The sequence below is a fragment of the Ambystoma mexicanum genome, chromosome 5q (genome assembly GCF_040938575.1).
Source record: "Ambystoma mexicanum isolate Mex_15411 chromosome 5q, UKY_AmexF1_1, whole genome shotgun sequence".
Lineage (NCBI taxonomy): Eukaryota > Metazoa > Chordata > Amphibia > Caudata > Ambystomatidae > Ambystoma > Ambystoma mexicanum.
Window position 1 is genome coordinate 248,511,021 of NC_090933.1, and position 17,775 is coordinate 248,528,795.

Consider the following 17,775-nt stretch of genomic DNA (forward strand, 5'->3'; position numbering starts at 1 on the left):
TTGGCCAGGGTTCTACCCGGTCTGTCTCCCTCCCCATATTTTCGGGCAGCCACGGGGCGAGCATAATATCGCACCTCACTCAAGGCATGCGACTCAAATTTTTCACGTTCTGTTCTGATCTTCGCTATGGTTGCTGGGGTCGGTGTGGAGAGGTACTGTTGTTCTAGGGTTTTAAGCTTGATTTCAGAGTTGTTTAGGGCTTGCCTTATGGTTTTAAGGACCCCATCTTCCCTAGAGATACACATCCCTCTGATGTAAACTTTAAATGCCTCCCAGCGGGTCCCTTCAGGTGTGTCAGACGCATTGTTATTTTCGAAGAATGTGTTTATGTCCGCTAGGATCTCAGCTTTAAAGACAATGTCAGATAGGGCGTCAGATTTAAAGCGCCAGGTGGGTCGGGCGACATTGTATTACTGAGTTGGAGCTGCAGGAGCATGGGGGAGTGGTCAGATAGCATGCGTGCAAGGATCCTAACATCTAAACCCCTGCCCACTCGGTTACCAGACAGGAGGAACAAATCTATTCTTGAGGAACTGTCATGTATCGTTGAGTAGAAATATAGTCTCTTTCCTGGGGATGGAGCGTTCTCCACACATCATGAATATTCAGGAAGTTCATGTGTGTATGGAGTCGTTTGGCCATTCGAGTTGTGGCCCTATGAGTAGTCGTTGTTCTATCTAGGACATTATCAAGTATAAGATTCATGCCCCCCCGCCCCATATGATGGGGACTTCTAGATATCTCATAAGGATGGCGGTCACCTCGTCAATAAATTCGGGGGAATTGGTGTTGGGCACGTATGAGTTGACCAGCAAGCATTCTTCGTTAGCTAAAGTGCAATGTAGAATCACATATCTATCTTCTGTGTCAATATGGGATGTGTGGAGTATGAAGTTTACTGACTTGTGGATGAGAGTAAGAACTCCCCTAGCTTGAGTGGAGTATTGGGTGTAGTATCTGTTGGGGCCCCAGGTTTGTGCTACGTTTGATGATGAGTGTTTCAGAGTGTGTGCAATAGGAGGACCTTGGCCCCATGTCTTTGTGCATAAACCGCAATCCTACGAGACTTTGTGAAGTTTGTCAATCCCCGAACATTCCATGTCATTATTTTGATGCCCATGCAGATAACTTATGGGACTTCCCTAGCGTAGAATCTGTTTCTGACTACCGCCATATGTGCTGCAATGGCGTAAGAACGCCTCTCTTTAGAACCTGTCCCAACCTTCTTGCAATTTTGTATATAACATTCCCCAACTTCTTCACCCTCCACCCTCACCGCCCTGCACAAACTAGCAGTGTGTAGATACCCACCCTTAGAGCAAACAACTGCGTGCCATCCCCAACTTGGTAACGCCTGAGAAATCACCCAACCGGGGCTTGAACACAAACACTTCGCCTTAGAGGGTATTGCAACTGCAGTGGGGGCTGCCGCTGCCGTTCTACCCACATTAATTAATGCAAATTTTGATGATACAACATAAATCATTTGATCGGCTAATGAAACTTAGGTTACAAAGCGAGGATACACATATTCTAGGGTAGCGAGGTCATAGCTAGAACTGCCATAAGCCAGTGCGTGACAGTGAGGCTTGCCTTTCAGTGTTCGGGCCCTTTGTGTGGTATTGCCACCAGGTGAGCTAGGGGCGCGCCCCCCCAGGGAGTTGTACTCTTAGTATGATAATGTTGGGCCATGGTGAGCTCGCAGGGGAACAATGAGGGGGGACCTTCAGCCCAGCGGGGGAGCCAACGGCCAGTCCACTGCGGCTACTGGGGTCTTACAATAGGAGCATGGGAGACCGGCATTTCTCGTCGTCCAGCGGCTCCTCTGGGGGATACACCAGTGGGATCTGTGCCTCAATGAACTTAACAGCTTCATCGGGGACCGTATAAAAGTAGAGTTTGTTGAGATAGGTGAATTTTAGGCGAGCAGAGAAAAGCATCGAGTACTCGGTTTTCCTGTCTCTTAACATCTTTTTCACCCCCCCCGAATTGGCATCTCTTCATCTGCACTCCCACCGAAAAATCAGGGAAAATCCTGATGATGTTTGAGCCAAGCCTTGGTTCCCCTTTCTCTCTGGCCAATCGGAGTATGTGGTCTATGTCCTTATAACTCAGTAGTTTTGCGATTATAGGTCTGGGAAAGTCTCCCGGTTTGGGGCGGAGCGCCAGGGAGCGATGCGCTCTTTCGACTGTGAAGAATAGTGAGAGCTCGGGGTTGTCAAGAAGCTCTTTGATGAGTTGTTCGACCGCCAGCTCCATGCGACCCTTTAGTGCAGCTTCGGGATCCCCTACTATGCGAATGTTATTTCTTCGGGATCTCGATTCGAGGTCATCGCACTTACCTTTGAGCTGTTTCATGTCCCGGACGAGTGATGTGACTGTGTTTTGTAGGGTATGAACGCTGTCCTCATTAGTTCCTATTCTTTGCTCTGCCTTGGTGATCCTGGCACCATGCTGGTCGATTTTCGCTTTCAGGGAGGCTACATTCGCATTGATATTGTACAGCTTTTCATGGAAGGCTGCAAAGTTTATGGCCATGGATTCCATCATCACGGATAGGTCTGGTTGCGGGGGGTCTGGCAGGACCTCACCATCCTCATGTGCCGCAGAGGAGAACGCCTGGTCCGCACTAGGCGCTACCCTGGCAAACCTGTCCATGGCGCCTACCTAGGTGGCAGCCAATGCCCTGCTGGGCATTGCTGTGGTGGGAACAGCGTCTAATTAGCTAGGGTTGATGGTGGGTGGCAGTTGGGTCTTCGAAGGGAGGATAGTGGTAGGTCAGCAGGTGCAGCTCATAAGCGGCTCCAGCGTGGTAGGATTAATATTGACCAGACCTGGCAGAGGAGGTCAGTTTGCAGTGAGGCAGTGATGGTGGGGCAGCCGCAGGAAAAGAGGAGCCAGGGGGGGGCGCAGAACACTGGGTCCGGCGAGCTCTGTGTGATCAGTGTCTCTTCGAGGTATGCTTGGGTGCACAGGGCAATGAGCCGTTGGGGAGACAGGAATGGGGCCGCACACCGGCTGTGGAGGTGGCACTCTGTTCAGGTGTGCACGTTACTAGAGTAGGGAATACGCCCGGCGGTGGCACCATCAACGTCGCAGATCTTCAGCAGGTGAAACACAGCACACGGATATCTGGAGCCTCATGGGGCGAGGGCCTTGCAGGATGTTGTGCTTCAGACACATAAAGAGTGACCAATGGGGTGGTGAAATACAGGTTCCAGCAATGTGCCTTGGGCGGTGAGAGTTAGGGGGGGGAGTAGGGCGAGCCCCCGTGGAGTCGCTCTCACCCCGATTATGTTATAGTGCGCTGGATGAGGTGCGGGTAGCTGGGTGAGTCAAGGGCCCCCACTTGGATGGAGCGGAGGGGTGGAGTTTAGCCCACAGCACCCACCTTGCAGCCTCCCGGGCGACTGGACCCGTATGTTCTCCGGCGTGAAAAACGCACCCCCAGGGGGCCGCGCACCGCCCACCAGAGCCAGGCCCAGATCCGGGGCTAATGCGGTGCGTGGGGCCGCGGGCGGCCCCAGGCGAGTGCCGCGATCCTCAAACCTAGGACCCGCACGCCGGCCAGGCGCCTCCCAGCCCAGGTGTGTCCAGGGGGCCGTGCCGGTAGGTCTTCGGAGGGGTAGAGGGTTTGTTGCTGTCAAGGGCCGCCGGGGGGCAGCAGCCACGTCCATAGACTGCTGCCAGCAGAAGAAGTAGCCGTTGTCGGGGGAAGAGAGCCGCTCCTCACATGCGGTGTCCCTGAAGCAGCGCGTAGTGTAGTGTAAGCGGCCCCCGCTTCTCAGAACAAGGGGGCCGCGGCTATGCGTAGGCGCAGGGGGGCTTCAGCCCAACCCGCAGTGGCAGTAGCTGATCAGATCACCGCCTAGACCCAGTCACTGCCGGACCGACAGCTCCGGGCCACCCTGCCCTACGACCAAGGGCGGGCGGTAGATGATTAAATGTCCCATTCCGCAGGGCACCAACAGGGGAGTAGATCGCTCCAGCAAAGAGGCGTGACAGGGAGCCCGTGGATGGCGGCACTCAAGGATCAAAGAAAACAGCGCCACCGGGCACGAGCAGGCGCAGCAAGGCCAAGCCAGGAGACCGCGCAACACCGCATGCCCCGGTGTTGGTTATGTCGGCTCCAGGCAACGATTTCCCTTTAAACTTCGGCCCCGCAAGGAGAAGAATGACAGCTCAAGAATCGTGGTAGTATTAGTAAGAAATTCTGCGGATTAGTGCCAATAGTTAGCAGATTCTGGTGGGCAGGAACGGAGCTCTCGGGCTAAGCAGCTATTTTCCTCGGCTGCTCAACAGCACCCCCAATCAGTTGATTCTTGATAGGAAACAAGATGGCCCCTGTGGCCTCTTGCTTTCTATTGCCTGTTACCTTGTTTTCCCAAAGTCCTGGGCAGCCCTGACTCTGTCCCTTTCACCTGACTGGCTGTTGGGTGGAAGTTCCATATATGGTGGTGTTGTTGTGAAGTCCAGGCCAGACTGGCTGAAGCCTTCCCAGTGACTGTATGTTGTGGGTACACACTGTGGGTGGGACCTGGGTGAATGAAGTGTGTGACGAATATGCATTCTGTGTTGTGGATGTCTAGTATCTGGTGTTTGACACAATGACTGAGACAGCTTTGCCCAAAACTGGTATGAATGCAGTGTGGAGTGTTGAATGGCTGGGTACTCGTCCCAATACACACACATTGTTGTGAGTGTCTGGAGAGAAGTGAATGGCCTGAATGTACTATGCACCTGATTGGATGACTGCCTGCATGAATGCGTTTCTGACCGATTGGTTACCTGAGTGTGACCCAGCAGAATGAATGGAAGATCAACTAGTATATCTGGTGGCCTCTCACTGCTAGAATTCGTGTTCAGAAGCTGAAGAGAAACTGGAGTTGAAACTGAAGCTTAACCTTGAAGCCCTGCGGGAAGAGAAGTCTTGATGCTGCTCTACTTCACCAATCTGAAAGCTGCTGTGTCTCCAAGGACTGACCCAGAGAGGACCTGGTAAGGCGCCCTCTTCCCAAGCTACGAGGGACTACCCTGCACCAGGTGATCTTTGCCAAAGCTCCCTGGTAGACAGACCTATGACAGGCTGCCGACCGGAGACAGGGACCGCAGCGGAATCACAAGGAGAAGTGCCCGGACACTGTTGTCCATCATCGTCGACGACCGCCGTCGCCAACCGGAGCCGCCGTGCTCCCTTTGCCTAAGTAACATTTGATCCAAGGATGCTCTCGCCTGCACCGTCGACCGCTTTGTCCCGCCGGAGAAAGTCGAGGCCGCCGACGCGCCGAGGAGCTTCTGCCGGTGGGTTTCCCACCACCTGACGACTATAGAGATGCTGTACGACTCGCCGCCCTTGCTGGGCCATAGTTCTTCAAAATCTCTTTGCGGTCCTCAACTATCGTCATCGAGGTGTCCCAGAATCCCAGAATTGTGCCTAGTTGGTAGGGGTCAATATTCTGCCAATTGTTTTAACCAACTGCTTTCCTACTATATCCTTTGTTGGTTACTTTTATTCCTTGATCTGTGTGACATTTGACCAGAGTATAGTTGATGCACTTTAATGAGATCTGATAATATATTAATTGTGGTACCACTTTAGAAATGTATATATGTGCCATTGTAGATTTTCTGAGCACAAAGTGAGTTATTGTGATAGTGTACATAACCTTGAATATTAATTATATAAAGACTGTGTTTTAACTAATACAGTGTGTGGACATTCCTTTGTGGTGGCTTGGGGACTACACTGTACTTAAGAACCAGCCTGCATCACCTCCTGAGAAGCTAGGCCTTGATTGCTCATCCATTGCTACCCTAATAGAGAATCTTGGCTGGGGTCCTCTGTGCCTCTCCTCTACCATAGAGAGAGCAGAAGTACAGACCCCATTCTAGTCTTTACATGGAGAATTTCAGTAAGAATAGAAAATAATAGGAGTATGTGCTGAGTGTTTCATAAAATAGAACAACGATCTTTAATGACTAGCCAGAGAAATTAGAGAATCCTTATGCGATATGGCAATATGTCACATTCTAAGGTGCACTAGTATTTTAAGGAAACAGAGTTATTAATCGTATTAAACAGCTATTGGACGCTTCACAGACAAACTACTGATTTTTCAAAGAAACCATTTGATTAATAAAGTTCCCTTCAGAAATTCGAAAATTAGGGCAGAATACGAATATCTTAACTTTACTAGTAACTGTAAGAAGTGTCATAAGTATCCATTTTAACTGCTCAATGTAAGTATACACTTCAAAACTAAAGCGGGCATTATATAGGAAAACTACCACTCCCAGTGCCTTTATAGTTTGTTACAAAGAAGTGCTGTAATCAGCGGATGGATACAGAATACACCCCTATAAGAAGAATAGGCTAGGGTTGCGATTACTTAGGAGCCAATTGCCAGTATGAGAAAACTGAGAAAAAGATCCAAATTTATTAGTGAGATGAAAGGTTCTATCGTGTCCTACAGTTGAACATTTAGGAGCATAATACGTCACGCTTATGTAGATCACGTATAAGATGAAGGTTAAACCTTTTTTAGATGGTAGGAAAATATTATCAAGAAATTAAATTTGAAGGAGAAAATAAAGAAAAATAACGGCACACAACAAGTAAACTCGATTAAGAATAAGATGGTGAGTTTAATTTTTCAATAGTATTGATAAAATAGCAGAATATGTTAAAATAATTAGGACGGGGACATGAGTTCTTACTGGCTTTTTGATAGTTTATTTTCAGAGAATATTGCTTCTGGGACTGCACAGCCTGAGAGCAAAATGTGATCCAGTCGACAATAGACAGGGTAAAAAGGTGAATGTTGTTGGGTAACAGAGGGTAGGGAGGGGTTACTATATTTAAATCAAATAAGGGAAATTGGCAGCCTGCCTCCCTGAGATTGTTGTTAAGTGTGTTCAGTATTCATGTCGTGCTGGACTTTATTTTAATTTCCAGGCATGTATAAAAGGCCTAATCCACAGAAGAGACTGTGGGATAATGAAATCTATAGCTGTCCTGCACCATACATTCAAATAATCTGTTCAGATAGTAAATATGTAAACAGAAATATGAGATTGAAAATGAGCACAAAAAAAAAGAAATCCTAAAATAGATGCTAGTCGCTATAATTAGAGAACTGCAATTTGTCATGTATGGTGCTTTGAATTTGGAGACATAATACTTTATTAATCCTGGTTATGAGATGACATCCGGAAGTGCAACCAGAGGACAATTATTTAAAATTGTTGAACTTGATTTGAAGATAAATTGTGTGTAAGACAATAACCCTATTCATTTTCGAAAACATTGTTTTCCTGATAGCAAGAAGCTATCTGCTTGTGCCGGTCTCCCCCAGGGTGTAGAAAGTCTGTGGGCTGAGGGGCAAGGCCCTCCCTATTTCCCCTCGGTTCCACCATGCAATCCAATATGTAAGGGAGGGGATGAGTGTGGAGTGGGATGACGCTGCTGTTTGTAAGTTACAAGAATGCAGTCTACAGTTTGCTAAGTGAACACATTTGAAATGGTCAGTCATAATGACAACGGGAAGATAGAACAGTAAAGGAGGGAAATAAACCCTGCATCTTGGTTTCCTCAATTTAAATTATTTCACCTGTTTCTGTGCCTTCTGTAAATGCAAAACAGTTGTGCATTTAATTCAGTTTGTAGTGTGAGGAATCCATGGAAACTGTCCCTTCTCCCCAAACGGGAGCCACCACCTTTGGGACTAGGGAGGTGAACCCCCCAAGCTTAACATCCCTTGGGACAGGACAAGTGTGATCACACTGAGGGTGACTCCTCATTAGTGGACAAGGCCTCCCCAGGGACAGATTGTATTCATCCTCCCACCTGTGAAAGTCCCATTGGTTTGTTGGCTATATGGGTATTGAACAGGATCATTATATGTATGATCCTTTAGAAATATGTGGGGTGGTTTCTGACTCTTTCATAAGACACTCTACTTGAACCACAGAATCAATAGCTTGTCCAAGATAATTTCAGCCTCACCCATAAATAGACCGAACAAGGGACTCCAAGGGGGAAGGAGAGAGAAGAGGAAATCCCAAGGAGCCAACTGGAGAAGAGGAGCTCCTGTGGTCCGAGCAGCAGGAAGCAACATCCCACAGGAGCGCAGAGTTCAGAGACCACTCCATGCAGACGGCAATCAGAGCTGAGCAGCTCCTGAACTCACATAACACAGCTGTCCTCTATGCGAACTCCAGACAACCGATGAAGCAGAAGACCCTGTCGAGCACCTACAGGACGAGCTAAACCCAGAAGTCCAAACTGAGGTGAGAATCAAGCAGCCTCTGATCAGGGTGAGGAAGAAGAAATCCAAAACTGGGTTTAGAATCCAAAGGCCCCAGCACCAAGACTGGAAACAAAGTGAGTATCACAAGCAGGGGTGGAAGGCCAGAAACCCCAAGACTGGGGGAGAAAACCTATACCCCAAGAATGTGTGAGAACCAGAGAAATCCAAGGTGAAGCTTTGGAAATCAATCCCGAAGACAGGGAGGAAAATACAGATATGCAAGGAATGGGTAGAGACTCCAAACCATAATTCGGAGGGAGAACCGAGGAACCCGAAGCATGGATGAGAGGTTGAATTCACCAAGCCGGGGCAGGAGAGATAATACAACTAGCCAGGGAGAAAACAAGTCGATTCCATGTTGGGAAGAGACCCAAGAGAGCCCAAGAAAGGGTGAGGAACCCGATTGGCCAAGAGTGGGTGAGAATCAATAGCACCCAAAAAGGGTCAAGAAACCTGATAGCCAAAGAGGGGGTGAGAATCAAGAGCACCCAAGAAGGGGTGAGCAACCTGACAGCCCGAGAGGGTACAAGAATCAAGAGAACCCACAAAGGGGTGAGAAACCTGACAACTGGAGAGGGGCAAGATTCAAGAGAATCCAAGAAGGACCAAGACACTGGACATTCCAAGACTGGCTATGAGAAGTTGAACTGAAAAGTGGAGTGCGAGATGCAGGACCCCAGGGCAAGGTGTGAACTAAAAGCCCTGCAAGCATTAGGAAGGAACAAATACCCCAAGACGGGGTGAATGACAATATAGTACAGGACTGAGAAATTCCAGGCTAACCCAGAGGAACAGAAACTGTTATCAGAGGAGGAGAGAAAGAATACAGAGACATTGAGCAAACCTGAAGTATGCAATGTACAACCTGGCAGACAGTTGGGGAGAAGATATAAAGATATTTGGGTGTGGGCCAGGATCAAGCACTACCAGGAAAAGATGAAAACTAAAGAGAAATTCTTGTCAGGCGTGGTGAACACCACTGACCTAGTTAGCTCCAGACATGGACTTCCAGGTGAAAATCAGAACTTTACTCTTGATATCACAGCAGAGAGAGAGAAAATGATCCCCTCAACCGAATTATCAGGTGGAAAATGAAGCCAGGAACCAACCCCCCTTCGGGATTTGGTTTTCCGAATGACACAGAGATGTTTTTTTTTAAAAGAAACAATACAGAAGCAATAATCCTCAAGCACTTTTGCTACTTCTCAACCGATCCACAAACAGAATACACCTACCATGGGAAGTCTTCTTTCCGGTGTAGAATCTCCAGAGAATTGAATGCTGCTGTAATATCCATAGGTCAAACACCCGTCCGGTGCTCCAAGCATTGCTGAAACCTGAGCCACAAGTTAATACGTCTGCAAGGACCTAACAACACCCGACGGCAGTAGGATGCCATCACTTAAAGTAGGAGATCCACAGGGAAAGGAAAACAGTAGTAGTTCCCTTAAGGCTTCTGGAGGGCTAGGCAATATGGCTGGTCAGAATATGTCTCTCTGGGATGATCAGAAGAAAAACTGACCCCACCAAGAATGAGTAGAAGACAAGGCAGGTGTTCATCAAGCATCAACAATCAGAAGAAATCAGGAAATACAGGCATTGATTGATAGATTGATAGTTTACCTGTATAGCGCCTATACACAATGGGCCTCATTATGAGAATGGAGGTAATGAAAATAGAAAGGCGGAATGGTATTACCGGCATCATTAACGGGTCCGGGCCATTACGACCCGACAACCTGCCAATACCGCCACCACCCGTACCGTGCCCCTTCATACTGGCTTGTGCGCGTACACACGCCCCTTCACGGAGGAAATACCAGGATGGTGGTATTAGGAGGACATCACAAGTAACGCGGGCATGCACTTACCGGCATCCCGAAGGCGGTAAATAGGCCTGCACAACAGCGTTAATACAGGCATCGCGGACCACCCATAAATAGCAACCTGCAGTGAAGGCAACTGCCACAGTTGCACACAATCACCACAGGTGGAGTCAATGGAGCCTGTCCCAGCATAAACGGAGTACACCCACACACCACACCCCTTCCCACACCAAAATGATACCACTAGCTGTTGCAATCATGGGGCTGGAGGACATGCCTTTACCACTACAACTACACCAACAACAGCAACTACAACAACAACTACAGCAGCAACAACAGGCAGCACAGAGGAGACGCAGGAGGAGAAGGAGGATGAGACAGAACCAACAATTACCACCAGTGCAACCAGTAGCACCTCGGAGGCAGCCACCAATCCCTCGCATCAGACCCAGTCCATTCAATCTAACCCCTGAGCAGATCCACAACCTGTACCGGTTGGACCGGGCCGCCATCACCACCATTGTGGGCATGATACATGACAACATTGTCAGCCTCATTGAAATATGCACTGCCATCCCCCTGCTACTAAAGGTGGTGTCTGTGCTCCACTTTCTGGCCACAGGCACTTACCAGCACACAGTGGGCCAGCTGCATGGTATATCAAAACCACTCTTTTCATGCATGCTGACCCAAGTGCTGGATGCCCTCCTGAAGCACGCTAGCACCCACATATCCCTACCACGGCTGCCCAGGAGATTGCCAACACCAAAGTAGGCTTCCATGCACTGGCAGGCATGCCCAATTGCTTTGGTGCCCTCGACTGAACCCATGTTGAATTGGTAGTCCCTCATGCCATAGAGGCGGTGTACCACAATCGCAAGCAATACCACTCCATCAATGTGCAGATGGTATGTGACTCCAGCAAGACCATCACACATTGCTGTGCCCGATATCCCATGGTGATGCGTAACTCCACGCTACCCCGTCACATGGAGCGACATGCTGGACGACATGCCTGGCTGCTTGGTGAGTTGCCTGACTGGCCCATGGCAGTGCATCGGGGTCGTGATGTGGGTGGATGCATACTCCACCTGGGTGGGAATGGGCATGTGCATACTTCACCTGGGTGGGAATGGGCGGTGATTGGCCAATGCACTCAGAGCTAAACACTTCTGACCTGAACCTCCCAAACCGAACATGACACATCACTGCCACACATTGGACCAATGCCGTACATCAATGACAACATGTAAGACGCACAACCAGGCCACCATGGGTATGTCAATCAATGCATGACTGAACATGATTACAACTGTACCAATGTGGCTATTGTGATTAGGCACAGTGTAGCATACACTGCAATCATGGGAGGCAAGACATTGTTCCGCATCCACAGTACATCTGCAACAGCATGCAAGTTAACACCCTGCATCATCTGTACAACGCCATCCAGACTAGCAGACCATATTGCAGTACACAATGCATCCAAATAATCTTTGTGCATACGTACAGGGACATGTGCATGTCAACAGCAAATAGCTGCGGCCATGGCTGTGAATCCTGAAGGTGGCAGTTCAGAATGCTTCACACAGACCTCTCTGTACTCGCATGCAGGTGATGGAGGATATCCCTTGAAGCCGTGGCTACTTATCCCCGTGCGGAACCTGCATAATAGCCATAAAGAGGAGTACAATCGGGTTCATACCTGTGTTGTGATTGAGCAGACCTTTGGCCTGTTGAAGGCACGATTCCGCTGCCTAAGCAGGTCTAGTGGAGCACTCCTTTATAGGCCTGAGAAGGTGGCAAAGATCACCATGGCCTGTGTCATGCTGCACATGTGCATCCGGAGAAATGTACCACTGCCATCTGACATTGACATACATGCACCGGGTGAGGGTGATGAGGATGAAGATGGAGGAGAAGCAGCAGTCATGACCACGGGTTTCCCTCTTAAAAAAATCTCCAAGGTTTCCTGGTTAGTTGCCTACAATTCCTGGTCCCAGGGTAGACAGAACATAGTGGGTTAGCTGAATTAAAAAACACTTCTTCATCTTGTAACATGGCTGTCTGAGCATGCACCTTAATATGAGACAGCGGTCTAGTTGCAGCAGCTTCCATAGTATTTAAGCCCCTCCCCCTGTTTGTTCAGTGCTTCGCGTCTTCGCCTTCGCAGTGACGCTTACCGCGGTCTGGATTTTCAGTCAGAAGAATTCCCTGATCCTGTCCTCGGTGCCCAGTCTCCTGCCCATCCTGTCTGTCCTCGGCTTTTGGTGTTAGCGAGGTGTTCTGAGAGAAAATCAGCTCTGTTTGTTTTCTCGCCTACCTCAGCATAACCGCAAGTACCTTGGTGTTTTGAAAGCTTTTATTGTTGCCAGAAGCACTTGTGTTGCGCGTTGTGTTTACTGTGTACATTCACTCGTTTTTATGATGAACTTTTCCTCATGACCTGCGTGTTCAGTCACAAGTCTTGGCGCCTCACGAATGTACCCGAGATAATTGCTTCTGCACACACTGGTTTTGTTTGCCATGTAGTTTTTTCATCTGCAAGTTTGTAGTAGGTGAACGCATTAGCTTCCCACTTCCAGTAGCCAAGTAGTATTCCAATTGGCTCTGCAGTTACAGGAGAATTTCCGTGTGGTGATACAATTTTCTTGGTTTAGGATTATTTCTCTCCAGTCCCTCCCAGAGTGTACAAGTCTGAAGTTAGTTACATACATAAGCACCTTGTGTTATCCCTTATTCGATCATCATTTTGAGATTTATAGGAAGGGCTTCCTCAGTTCAGAACAGTGTTAGCAGTACACCCGCTTACTTTTAAAAGGTGTTCTCTCCTCAGTGATTCTTCCTTGCAGCATCACAATTGCACTAGTAGTTTCCCTTTTATTGACTCTAACACCCTCAGCAACCTCCATTCCCCCCCTGTTAGCGAGGAACCTTTCCCTCCTTTGTGCTCTGAATTCCCCATCTACAGAACATGCGCCCCTGCATAGAAGCAGGATGGATAGCCCACCATACCATAACATAAGGTAAGGGAATTAAGAAGCAACGCCCCCTGAGAGAAAAGAAGTAGTTAAGTGGAGTGGTGTCCCCGCAGAGTTTAAGGTAAGCGTTACAGAACGCAAAGCCGTACTAAAAAATACTCTGCCTGGACATCATGGGAACTTCCGAGGTAGACCAACTAACTCAACTTTTGGGAGACCTAAGGGCAGAAGTCCATGCAGCCCGGTCTGAGACCAGTGCTCTTAGGAGAGAACTTGGAATTAATAGAGAACAGACTGAAGAAATTGCTTGTCAATTGTTACAGAATAAGGCAGGGCAGGTCCCCTTAGCCCAAGGTAATGCTCAGGTTTCCACCTCTACTTCGCAACCAGTTCCAGTCCAAGAGGTTGTTCTAGGAAATATACCATTGACCCCTCCAGAGCATTTTACCGGGGACCCTAAAAGGTTCGCAGTGTTTTTGAATCAGTGCAGATTGCATTTTTTGTGTAGACCTGGTGTGTTCCCAAATGACCAATCCAAGGTAGCATTTGTGTTGTCTTATCTGGGTGGATATGCGGCAGATTGGTCCATTTCCTTAGTCAATAGGGATGATCCAGTGTTACAGAACTTTGCTGAATTCCAACGAGAGTTAGAGAAGCTGTTTGCTCGTCACACCCAAGGACAGGCATTAGACAATGAGTTGCTGTCACTAAAGCAGGGCAATCAAGACTTACTTGCATATGTGGCTACCTTTAATAGGTTGGTGGCTGAAACAAATTGGCCTACGGAAAAAAGAACAACCCTGTTCTATCGTGGTCTGTGCAGTGAGTTGAAGGACGTTTTGGCCCAAGTTGTGAATCCACCTGAAGGCATTGCAGAATGTATAGATTTGACTATTCATTTGGGTCATCGTCTTCAGGACCGAAGAACAGATCGAGCTTGTCAAGAAAATAGACCGTTTGTAGTCCGTACCAGAGAACCAATGGTTAAGTCAGGAGTGGATGCCCATCCAGAACCTATGCAGTTGGGCGGAATTCGAGGCCCTATCTCCCAAGCAGAGAGAGAAAAGAGGCGGCAACAGCAGTTGTGTTTGTATTGTGGTAAGGCTGGCCATTTTTTGAAAGATTGCCCTGTGAAGCCTGCTCGGAAGCCTATAGGAGGTGTTAATCAGGACAAAAAAGAACAGATGGTGGAAAACTCCAGTGCCCGACAAGTCTAGAGGTCCGCTTGTCGAGCATAAAAAAGGTTGTAGTGACCTCACACTTCGTGTTTCCTATCGTCCTTTTTGGTCAAGAGACTCCCACCGAAAGGCATGCATTGATTGCATACATTGACTGTGGAGCAATTGGCAATTGTATGGATCAGAAGCTGGATAACAAATTGGGAATCCCCTTAAGGAGTAAGTTAGAAGCTGAGAATGTTTCTGGGGTGGATGGTACTCCATTGGTGTCAGGCCCCGTTACGCAGTGCACTAACCCCCTAATTATGCTTAGCCAGGAAGGACACAAGGAGAGGATCTCGTTTGACCTTATTCAAGCCCCCCAATTTCAAATCATTTTGGGAATACCCTGGCTGGAAAAGCACAACCCATTAATTGATTGATGTTCTCGAACCTTGACCTTTTCTTCCAATTGTAAGAGTTTGTGTTTTTCAACAGAAGGTTCCGAAGTCACAGAACAGTCTGAAGCAATTGTCGAATCCACCTTAGGTCTTGTGGGGTCATTACCAGGAGAATATCAAAGGTTTCATAGTGTATTTCAAGAAGAAGAGCAAGCAGAAGTGTTACCCGCACACAGACCATATGACTGTCAAATTGACCTCATTCCTGGAGCCCAGCTTCCGTGCAGCAGAATTTATGCCCTCACCGAAAAAGAAAATGTTCATCTGAGATCCTATCTGGATAAATACCTAGCTAGTGGTTTTATCAGGCCATCCAAGTCGCCGGTGGCATCACCTCTCTTTTTTGTGCCCAAGAAGGAGGGCGACTTGAGGACCTGTATTGACTACAGAGCACTGAATCAGGTTACTGTAAAGAACCGTTATCCTCTTCCCCTTATTTCAACCTTGCTGGAACAGGTGAAACAGGCACAAATATTCACCAAGCTTGATCTTAGAGGTGCTTATCATCTCATCCGCATTAAGAAAAGTGAGGAGTGGAAAACCGCCTTCCGAACGCGGTTCGGTCTCTTTGAGTACCAAGTGATGCCCTTTGGGCTTTGCAATGCTCCTGCGGCTTTTCAGTCCTTCATGAATGACATCTTTAGAGAATTATTGGACATATGTGTTGTGGTTTATGTGGATGAGATTTTGATCTTCTTCGCAAACCTGTCAGATCATGTGAGGGATGTTACGTCAGTACTTCAAACTTTGGAGGAAAACTCTCTTTATGTAAAGTTGGAGAAATGTCAGTTCCATGTCCCTGAAGTTGAATTTTTGGGGTTCATTCTGTCGGCAAGTGGAATCGAGATGGACAACAGAAATGTCGATGCTATTCTTTCTTGGCCTGCTCCCACTTCGGTCAAAGGAATCCAGAGCTTCCTCGGGTTTGCAAATTTTTATAGACGATTTGTTTCGGATTTCTCTTGCTTAGTTCATCCCATCACCTCATTGCTTAGAATAAATCGAAAATTTAATTGGACAGAAAAAGCAGATGAGGCGTTCAAGAAACTAAAGGAGCGGTTTACGGCGGCACCAGTTCTCCAACAGCCGAGACCAGACCTTCCGTTTGTGGTGGAGACTGACGCCTCGAACGTGGCCATGGGAGCTGTACTGTCTCAGCGGGATCCTGACACCCAAGAGCTGCATCCAGTGGCCTTTTGGTCCAAGAAGTTCTCTGCTGCAGAATTGAACTATACAATTACTGATAAAGAGCTTTTGGCTATTAAATGTGCATTGCAGGAATGGAGGCATCATTTACTCGGCGCAAGGCATACGGTGACCATTTTCACGGACCATCGAAATTTGCAATATTTACGCTCTGCTAAGGCCCACTCCTCAAGGCAATTACGATGGGCCCTCTTTTTTGCTGAATATGACTTCATCATTACCTTCAGGCCAGGAGTGCAAAATGGGAAGGCGGATGCTTTGTCCCGTATTGGAAAAGGGGAAGAAGCTTACGTGCCTGTGAATCCTGTTGAGATAATTTCTGGGGAGACGGTACTTGGAGTCATGGATACCATGGACTCGACCTTTGAAGAGCTACGAAATGAGATAAGAACCAGCATCTCTCAGGAAGAATTGATGAGGTGGGAGTCAAGAGGAGAACATTTCACTGTTTGGGATGGTTTACCCTTTTTTCAAGACTGTCTGTACTTGCCCTCACTCAAACTGCAAGAGCAAGTGATTGCAAACTATCACGGAGCCCTGCTGGAAGGTCATCCCGGAATCACCAAAACCTTGAATAAGGTCAAGAGATCGTATTGGTGGCCTACTTGGAGAAAAGACGTCATTCAGTATTTAAAAACTTGTGGAAATTGCGCCCAAAATAAGACCCAAAAGAAAAGACCTGCTGGCCTTCTTCAGCCGTTGGAAGTACCACCTGCCCCCTGGCACACCATTTCAATGGATTTCATAACCGACCTACCGAATTGTGAAGGTTTTGATACCATTTTGGTTGTGGTGGATTTGTTCTCAAAAATGGTGCATTTTGTAGCACTGAAAGGATTACCTTCAGCTTCAGTCTTGGCTAAGACTTTTTTGGAAAATATAGTGAAACTGCATGGCTTCCCTACTATTGTTGTTTCAGATCGAGGAAGCCAATTTGTTTCCAAATTTTGGAAAAAATGTTGCGAATTAGCAAAGATAGATGTGCGATTATCCACCAGTCACCATCCCCAGACCGATGGCCAAACCGAGCGAACTAATTAAACTTTGGAGCAGTACCTCAGATGTATGCTACATCAACTTGAAGAAACCTGGTTAAATGTTTTGTGGATAGCAGAATATGCATATAATAACTCTGTGCATGCCTCCACGGGGTTGAGTCCTTTTTACACCCTGCATGGTCGGCATCCACGTACCTCAAGTTACGATCCTCCTGAACCACTGGAAATGCCTGCAGTGAAATCTCTGCACGAAAGGATCACCACTACCATAGCTCAAGCAAGAAATCAATTATCCCTGGCTCAAGATTCTCAGAACAAGTTTGCGGACAGCAAAAGATGTAGTGCTCCAGATTACAAGGTGGGGGAATTGGTGTGGTTAGCCACTCGAACCTTATCCTTGAAAGGATCACGAAAATTTCTTCCATGATTCTTAGTGCCCTTTGCCATTGAGAAAATAATTAATCCAGTGGTCATGAAGCTAACCCTTCCAAGTAACATGAAAATACACTCTGTATTTCATGTATCCCTTTTAAAACCAGTTCACCCTAATACACGAGTCCAAGAAGCTCCAGCTCCTGTGGAAGTGGAGAATGATCAGCTTGAGTATGAAGTCAAGGCCATCCTAGACTCTAAGATTGTCCGCAACAAACTATTCTACTTAGTGGATTGGAAGGGGTATGGTCCTCAGGACCGAACTTGGGAACCTCTTGAAAATCTCCATGCCCCTAGGTTGTTAAAGACCTTTCACCGTAATCACCCGCACAAACCAAAGAAAGGGAGTTCCAGTTTAGGCGGGGTTTTGGGGGGGAATACTGTCATGACCACGGGTTTCCCTCT